The sequence below is a fragment of the Camelus dromedarius genome, chromosome 5 (genome assembly GCF_036321535.1).
Source record: "Camelus dromedarius isolate mCamDro1 chromosome 5, mCamDro1.pat, whole genome shotgun sequence".
In the NCBI taxonomy this organism is placed as follows: domain Eukaryota; kingdom Metazoa; phylum Chordata; class Mammalia; order Artiodactyla; family Camelidae; genus Camelus; species Camelus dromedarius.
In genome coordinates, this window is record NC_087440.1 from 61,053,069 (window position 1) to 61,062,831 (window position 9,763).

Genomic DNA, 9,763 nt, shown 5'->3' on the forward strand with positions numbered 1-9,763 from the left:
AAACTCATACTGTGAAGGAAAAACTGGGCTGGTCTGACAAGATAACTCAGAAGTCTAGGAATGTGAAGGAGAGGCTGGGCTGGGCTAACAAGTCTAAGTATTGGAATACTGATCTGAGTTTTGCTGGACTAACTTGTAAATCTAGGTTAATTAGTGTTGGTTTGCTATTCATGTTTTTTTGCTAGCCAGCTGGGTTTTCAAAGATACATATCTGGCTTTGGAATGTTGGTTTGCTGCCTTCCTGCCTCCACTTTTGTGATATTGATGCTGCTAAAGCTGTTCCATGCCTATTGGCCGAATACCCCGAGCTTGTACTTTACCCTATAAAACCTCATGCGCACATCTTGAAGGTGCTCAGAGCTTTGGAGCAAAAGCCCCTCTGAGCCCGCCGGCGTAATACTTATCTGAGTACTCCAACCCTCCGAGTGGTGCTTGTTTCTTGACTGGCCTGTCGTTTCCGTAACATTTCTGGAGGCCCCAGCGAGATACAACCACGCCGGCCCCTTGAGCCGCTGGACTGGTGGCTCCGGCCAACCGGGGGACGGGATTCCAGCAGCAAACGAGGTGGCGCCGCCCGAAGGTATTTCGGGTTCTCCTTCGTGACGGCAACTCGGCCCCCGGGTGGCTGGGCTACAACCAGATCCAGACTCCATGGAGGGACGGACAGACTCACCAGGTGGCCGTCCGGACAAGGTAGGAACCCCCGGGAGATATCAGGTCCTGTCCCATTGGACAGAAGAGGAGGCTGATCCCCTCCTACAGGCTCTCCGTCTGATGGTATTTCAGACGGGGAAATCAGGTCAGGTAACGGGTCTTATCCTAGTGTACAGAAGAGGAGGCGGATCCCCTCCTACAGGAAACAGGATATTGGAATTGGTGGGAGGAATGTTGTTAACCTCTGTGTGTGTGTATGAGTGAATGAGCGGCCTGTGAAGCATGAGATCAGGCTCGAGTTTGTAGCTCCACGGCATTCTGCTACGGAGTTCCAGTGAGTCCCAACCTGCGGTTCCGTGGTGACCTCATATGGCTCAGGGCAGTATCGGTCCCTCAGGGTCCCGATCGGAGTCAGCGGCTTATACTGACCAGCCAAAGCTAAGAGGCACCTTCGTCCCCGCGAGGGGAGCGGCCAGGCGGACGCAACGAAAACCCTCCCTTGTCTTGTCTGTGACACGGGCACAGGATAACTACACTGGGAGGGAAAAGGACATAGACAACCAATGAGTCAACGCCCCTGTGCCCTCGGAGGCTAGGATGCTATTTCTTTAAAAAGTCTCCTACCTGATTATGTCACAGAACACCCGAGACTTAGTGTTCCCCTACAAAACAGACCCAAGTAGTGCCCCTTTTGCCTAGCCCCAGATCCCCAGGACTCGAGTTTAGAAGACGAATTCCTTCAGGACCGGGTTTACCCGGCCTTGGAGGTCCCTTTTCTAGTCCATTTGTTTTACCATCTGCCGTCCCACACCCCTGATAGGTTAGTTCAGGATATAGAGAGGATTTAATGAAAAAAGTCCCTGGAACTGCTTGAGGCCGTGAGCTCCAGAAACATCAGCTGTGACTGGAACCCAGACTCCCTGACCAAATTAGCCTTCAAACAACTCATAAACCCAGCAAGAGAGCAGTCTCTCTGGGAACTCCGGTGTTTTGAGGAGTGAAGAAAAAAAAGATATAAAGGCTACCTTCCCAAACATCTAAAAAAATGGGAGGCTCTAAGTCGAAACTCACCACTCTAGACTGCATGATTAAGAATTTCAAAAAGGGGTTCTCAGGAGACTGGAATTCAAATGACCCCTGGCAGGCTCCGCACTTTGTGTGAGCTTGAATGGCTGGCCTTTGGAGTTGGGTGGCCCTCAGGAAAAACTCTGGACCTAGCAACAGTGTGAGCAGTCTATCAAATAATCAGTGGAACCCCAGGCCACCCAGATCAATTCCCTTACATTGACTCCTGGCTGAATATCGCCCAGACTCTATCCCCATGGATTCGGTTCTGCTCAAATGGACCTGGACAATGTAAAATATTAGCAGCCCAGCCAGTCCAGGCCAAAAAGACAGACAGAAAAAAGCCTATTTTCCAGGGAGACGCAGAAGACAGATATGCCTACCCCCTCCGTATGCCCCCGGGGCACCAACACCTCCCGACTGAGGACCCAGAGGCAAAGCCCAGCCCCCAGCCTGAGCCAGTAGAAAGGAGAATCCGCTCAGCACAAGCCGGGAAGCCAGTACCACCGGCCCTCCAAATGCCGCTGCGGGAGACACAAGGGCCACAACAAGTTGGGAAAAACAAGACTGTTCAGCCCGGGAACCCCGTAATCTGCTACCAACCCTTTAGCACCACAGCCCTTCTCAATTGGCGCCATCATACTCCTTCCTACTCTGAAAAGCCTCCCAGCAATAGCAGCAGCTGCAGCCCCTGCAGCCCTGGCACCGCCTCCACCTCGGCCGCCGCCTCCATCGGGGGACGCCAGTCCCTGCCCAGTCCCAAAACGATGGTGGGACAGCCTTGGGGCTCTGTTGCAAAGTCATGCAAATATTTGGTCTCTGTCCAGCCCACGATGATTTCTACTTTGTGGTATATGACGACTGTAATCAGGCTGCCAAGCCGCAGGCTATGATTGACCTCGTAGAGTCTATCTTCCATTCTCACCGGCCCACCTGGGAAGATGTCTGCTTCTGACTATTTTCAATACTGAGGAGAGGAGAAGCATTCTCACTGAAGCACAAAAATGGCCTCAGGGCCGAGCCCCTGGGGACACAATGGATGTTGAGGGATGGGCCATGACACATGCCCCAGACACCAGACCAGATTGGGACTTTAACACCCAAGAAGGAAGAGAAGCACTGTGTGAGTACCAGAAGGCCATCCTACAAGGGCTAAGAGCAGGAGCCAAAAAGCCAACTAACATGTCTAAAATGACCACGGTGACCCAGAGGCCAGATGGAACCCCCACTGACTTCTATGAGAGAATATGTGATGCATTCCGAGTCTACACTCCTTTTGATCCTGAGGCCCAAGAAAACCAGCAGATGGTCAACGCTGCCTTCATAGCCCAATCATACCCAGATATACGCTGGAAACTCCAAAAACTGGATGGATTTGCAGGGATAAACGCTACACAGCTGCTGGAAGTTGCAAACAAAATTTTTGTAAACGGAGAACGGGAAGCCCAACAAAAAGCAGACCAGCGAATAAAGCAGAAAGCCGAACTCCTTGCAGCAGCCCTGAGGAAAACAAGCTTCAGCCAGAATCCTGCACCACCCCGGAAGAGGGGACCCCAACCATGGATGCCCCTGGGCCGAGACCAGTGCGCATACTGCTGGGAAACAGGACACTGGAAGAACGAGTGTCCAAACAGGAAGGATAAAAAAAGAGCACCCCCAAAAGGCCTACTTATCAGCTGGAGCCACCAGCCAGTAATCACATCAGACTGGCTGGGGTCGACTCAAAACAGGAGAGACCAGGCTCCCTGCCCCTGGGCCCCCGGGAGCCCAAGGTCAAGATGTTTATGGGGGGCCAACCAATGACTTTTATGGTAGACACAGGAGCAGAGTATTCTGTGGTGACCAAACCTGTAGCCCCCCTGACCAAGAAAAAGGCGACTATTATAGGGGCTACTGGGGCTCAACTGCCAGCCACTTCTGCCAACCACAATCCTGTCGAGTAGGGGGCCATCTAGTGACACATGCCGTTATTCACTGTAAGGGACCATATTTAGTGATATTAACTACCCCTACAGCTGCTAAAGTTGCAGGAGTCATCCCTTGGATCCACCACTCCAGGGTTAAGAGAGGACTTCACCTCAGACAGAGGGTCCTTAAAAAATTAAAAATGTCCCAAGAGGCCCGCTCAAGATCAAGATCAAGATCAAGACCAGAAAAGGATCGACAAGCCCTGCTCTAGCCACACCTGGAAGCTGGCTAGTCAACACATGGCCGAAGCTTGAAGAAAGCTCAACGCAGCTGTTAAATGTATTTCTTTTGTGCTCCCTTGCCTCTTTCCTTGTTTGCTATACTAGTCTGTGTCTTAGCAGTGGGGCTAGCAAGCGCCGCCCCACCTGACTGGAACATAGGCCACAAAATCCTGATAACTATTTTATATCTTGTTATAATTAGTGCCATCACTGCAACGTCATGTCTAAGATAATCAAAAGGCTAATGTTACTGACGCTAATGCCCTCACTCCCCTTGGCTGCACAATGCACCTGCATGGAACTGGGTGACAAATGGTCCATGTACCAACCTGTATTTTCAGCTTACAGGTAAATTCAGCCACGATCTCCAATAAATAGCAAAAACCCTGGGAACTCCACAAAATCAGATTGACTCTCTGGCCGAGGTGGTCTTACAAAACAGGAGGGGTCTGGACCTACTCACGGCCAAAGAGAGGGGACTATGCCTCTTCCTAAAACAAAGAGTGCTGTTTTTATGCCAGTCAATCAGAAATTGTCAAAAAGATGGTTCAAGAGTTACAAGACCGAGTAAAAGAGAAAATGTATTTTAAATAAGAGCCCATGGACAGGCCCCTGGGGCTGGACCTCTTGGCTGGCACCGTTCATAGGTCCCTTACTCCTGATTTTTGCAGTTCTGCTGTTTGGGCCCTGTGTCCTAAACTTCCTGACCCGCTTTGTCAGTGAGTGGATAGAGGCTATAAAACTTCAAATGTTAGCATCCAATTATGAGCCCCTGCAATAGATAAGTGATGATGCTTACTCCAACTAGAGTTGTAAAAGCATCAAGAGGGGGGAATGTGAAGAAAAAACCGGGCTGGTCTGACAAGATAACTCATAAGTCTAGAAATGTAAAGGAGAGGCTGGGCTGGGCTAACAAGATAACACACAAATCTAAGTATTGGAATACTGATCTGAGTTCTGCTAGACTAACCTGTAAATCTAGGTTAATTAGTGTTGGTTTGCTGTTCATGTTTTTTTGCTAGCCAGCTGGATTTTCAGATACATATCTGGCTTTGGAATGTTGGTTTGCTGCCTCCCCGCCTCCACTTTTGTGATGATGATGCTGCTAAAGCTGTTCCATGCCTATTGGCCGAATACCCCGAGCTTGTACTTTACCCTATAAAACCTCATGCGCACATCTTGAAGGTGCTCAGAGCTTTGGAGCAGAAGCCCCTCTGAGCCCGCCGGCGTAATACATCTGAGTACTCCAACCCTCCGAGTGGTGCTTGTTTCTTGACTGGCCTGTCGTTTCTGTAACAATACAAATTGTCAAAACTTTCAACACTTTCCTCACCGCTTTTCAAATCATTAGTTGTGGGCACTATAAGCTTATAACATGGCCTCAAATTTGTCTCTTTTAGCTTTATCAAGACCAATATCCTTCAGGAACATACGTGGAAAATTCCTAAAGAAAATACTAGCAAATGGAATCCAGCAAAACAAAAAGGAAAATACTGCATGACCAAGTGGAGTTTATCCTAGAATGTAAGTTTAACATTCAAAAATCAATTGATGCAATTCACCATGTTAAAAGAATAAAGGAAGAAAATCACGATTATTTAAATAGATGCAGAAAACACATTTAACAAAATTCAACAGTCACTTATAAATCTCTGCAAAGTTAGAAACAGAAGGAAACTTTTTTAACCTCATAAGGGACGAGCATCTAAGACCCCTAACATCATACATAATTGTGAAATATCAAATGCTTTTTCTCCAAGATTAAGAACAAGGGTAATTGATGAAATTTTAATATGAACATGGATAAATCTTGAAAACACTATGCTAAGTGAAAGAAGCCAGTCACAAAAGACCACATATGTTATTTCATTGATATGCTGTATCTAAATTAGTCAAACCTGCAGAAAATGAAAGTAAATTAGTGCTGGGAGGGAGAGTATAGCTCAGTGGTAGAGTGCATGCCTAGCATGCAGGAGGTCCTGGGCTCAATCCCCAGTATCTCCATTAAAAATAAATAAATAAATAAATAAATAAATAAATAAATAAATAAATAAATAAATAACCTCCCCTGTGGGGAAAAAAAAATTTTTTTTAAAGAATGTGAACAAAAAATACTGCAATCCGTATCAGTAAAAAAAGAATGTTGAAGCCATCAAGTCATCAGCCGCTGCTGCCAAAGACAAGCCTGCAGCCCAGCCTCTGCAGCCACTCACAATGGTGCACTCTGAGGGGACTCAGAATAAGAAAGGACAGGATACTGGCCCTAGATAGCTAGGTGCTTATCAAAGGAATGAATTCAATGAGCCCAAATGTTTGCTTCCTCCCATACATAGAAAAGTACTAAATTCTTTAACTTGAGATGCCTGTTTTTCTTTAGATAACAAGTAATCTTTTATTGTTCCAACTACCTGGTCTTTGTTGTAAAGCTCCTATATACCCTAGCTCCTCCCCTACCTCTTCAGAGCGTCCCTCAGAGCCATCTGAGAGGCTGTCATCCATCCCGGCTCGAGTCCTCCCGCCAAATAAAACATAACTCTCAACTTTTAGGCTGCACATTTATTTTAGTCGACAAGGAGAAAGTAGATTAGTGCTTGCTTAGTACTGGGGAGGATGGTTGGGTAAAGGGGTGATAGCTAAAACATAAGAGGTTTCTTTCTGAGGTGACAAAATGTTCCAAAATTGTGATGATGGTCACATATATGTGTGAATATTCTAGAACCTTTGGTTTGATCTCCTTAAAAGGGTCAAATTTATATATAGTGCATGAATTTTACTCTCAGTAAAGATGTAATTTTAAAAAATCAATGGCCCTTTATGCATGTCCTCTTTCTTGTATATACTATATGGGTATTCATCATTATCTTAGGTCATATTCCCTGGAAACAGAGTAAGAGTCTTGGATTCTAGCGTATATAACCTATTGAGGGAGTGCACTTTGGGAAAACTTTGAAGAGAATGAGGGCTACAGTTCTGGGAGAGCAAAAGAGTCAAGCAAAGATAGAGGTTAGCTCTGGAGCCTAAACTCCCCTGTAGAATGGTGCCCACCTTGAATCCAGAGAATTGGTCTTATGTCCCCTCATATTAGTCAGTCTTTGGCTGCAGCTGCCCCCAGCAGTTGGAGTTGTGACCCTTTAGTGAGCAGGTTTCCATTAGCAGGGAGCTGTTACCTGTCTGAAAGGGGGTAGCTGTCAGTCATTAGCAGCCAAAATACAGAAGGAGGGGGGAGTTCATCAGTCTGGTAAAGGGGATCTGGGCACAGCAACTTCTAAATCCACCAGGTACCCCCAAGAAGTCCTCATGGAGCTTGGCAAATATTTAGTGAAAATAATTCATTCCAATATTGCTTATAGTAACAAGAACTACATTTAATTGCCTTACACTTTAGGAGGTATATGCTTTGTTCATACAGCAGGATGCTGTTAGTCATTAAAGACATAGCAAAAGACCATTTAGAGAAATGGAAATAAATTCCATAAATATTGTACGTGAACAGACTACAGAAATATAAACAGTAAAATCCCATTTTTATAAACATAGCAGTGCATGTATTTTGTACATCCCCCTTTTGGGAAAGATGTATATAAAAATTTAAATAGTGTTTACTGCTCAGTAGCAGGATTAAAGCTACTTTTAAAATTTATTTATTTTTACTTATCCCTCAATGGAGGCACTGGGGATTGAGCCCAGGACCTCGTGCACACAAAGCACGCACTCTACCACTGAGCTATACACCCCCAACCCTAAGCCGTTTTTATTATGTGTATTTTATTTATCTATTTATTCTGTATTATTTTTGTAGAAAGAAGTAAGTTCAAATATTACACAATAACAAATTAATTCTCAAATTCGAACTGAAATAGTGTGGCCATGCTCATATGCTGTGAGATTAAAGACTCCAAAAACAAACCTGGTTCTTGGAGAGGTTACTGTCCTCATGTGTGGTCCTCCACTTGGCACATCAGTTTTGTCATTACACCTAAAGCTGCTCAGATTGGTGGTCACTGCCTAACGAGAGATGAATCTACAGACCAAATATCCATGTACTAATGTTCAATGGCATGACCATTATATTCCAACCACCACTGCATTTATAAGTCAGTGTTCCCAAGGTCAGGTATCTGAGAAGACACGTGAGTTAACAGAGGGCGGCTTTGTGAGTATGTGAAGCTGATGGCATGAGGGAATATTTCATCCAGGCTTTATGCTGAGTGAACCACAGTAAACACCCCAGGGCTTCCCTACTCACCCCTCCTGCTGAGAGTCAGTCCAGGAGCTGATAGGATAGTGTGGATCTGAATCAGGAGCAGTATTCCAGGGACTTCAGTGTGACCTGGAGCAAAAAGGTGAGATGATCCAAGTTGCCTCCCTTGGAAATTTTAATTAGAAATTATTAAGATAATAAGGCTGCTAATAAGCAGAAGATGGAACAAAGCCATGAAATCTTGCCACGGCCATGGTAGGGCATGGAAAACCAATGTTAAGAGGCAAAAAAAAAAAAAAAAAAAAAAAAACCAGCAGAGAGAACAAGATACCATGAGCAGAGAGACCGTGGCAGAGCAGAGGCAGAGTCTCTCCAGGTCTCCAAAGTGGTCTCAGTTCTTGGCTGCTTTCCTTTATCAGCTCACAGATATCCTCATGATAGACTGGGGTAAGCAGGATCTTGAGTGAACTTCAGTTCCTTATATCAAAAGCACTTTACAGGCACTACTCCTGACTCACCACCAGGTAGCTACAAGCATGTCATATTCAGTATCTCTCAGGAACCAACGTGGATTGATTCTCCCAAGAGAAGGATGTATAGTGGTTCTTCAGTTTGCTTCTTTGAATAATGAGGGTCTCCCGCACTCTAGACTCTAAGCCTCCTGAGAGCAGGACCTGTGTATACCAGCAGTGGTGCCAGCACACAGACCCTTTCAGGAAACACATTTTGAATGGAGGAATCCACAAATCACTTTAAAATGTTTTATTTACTTAATTTCCACAGACGCCCTGTGAAATATTTCTCTCCTAACTGTGAAGGAAAAGCTGGGCTGGTCTAACAAGATAACTCACAAGTCTAGGAATGTGAAGGAGAGGCTGGGCTGGGCTAACAAGATAACACACAAATCTAAGTATTGGAATACTGATCTGAGTTCTGCTAGACTAACTTGTAAATCTAGGTTAATTAGTGTTGGTTTGCTGTTCATGTTTTTCCCTAGCCAGCTGGGTTTTCAAAGATACATATCTGGCTTTGGAATGTTGGTTTGCTGCCTTCCTGCCTCCACTTTTGTGATGATAATGCTGCTAAAGCTGTTCCATGCCTATTGGCCGAATACCCCGAGCTTGTACTTTACCCTATAAAACCTCATGCGCACATCTTGAAGGTGCTCAGAGCTTTGGAGCAAAAGCCCCTCTGAGCCCGCCGGCGTAATACTTATCTGAGTACTCCAACCCTCCGAGTGGTGCTTGTTTCTTGACTGGCCTGTCGTTTCCGTAACAGTATAATATTACATGGGCCAATAGACAACAACTGCATTGCACTAAGTTGTGGTTATGTTACAGAAACGACAGGCCAGTCAAGAAACAAGCACCACTCGGAGGGTTGGAGTACTCAGATAAGTATTACGCCGGCGGGCTCAGAGGGGCTTTTGCTCCAAAGCTCTGAGCACCTTCAAGATGTGCGCATGAGGTTTTATAGGGTAAAGTACAAGCTCGGGGTATTCGGCCAATAGGCATGGAACAGCTTTAGCAGCATTATCATCACAAAAGTGGAGGCAGGAAGGCAGCAAACCAACATTCCAAAGCCAGATATGTATCTTTGAAAACCCAGCTGGCTAGGGAAAAACATGAACAGCAAACCAACACTAATTAACCTA

The 9,763-nt window shown here is 45.7% G+C and overlaps 1 non-coding gene across 1 annotated transcript; it reads right to left on the reverse strand.

The window, feature by feature from the left end:
* Positions 1-7,570: 7,570 nt before the first annotated feature.
* On the reverse strand, positions 7,571-7,644 carry TRNAT-UGU (transfer RNA threonine (anticodon UGU)). The gene has a single exon. It is a non-coding gene; the product is annotated as a tRNA-Thr (tRNA).
* Positions 7,645-9,763: the final 2,119 nt, after the last annotated feature.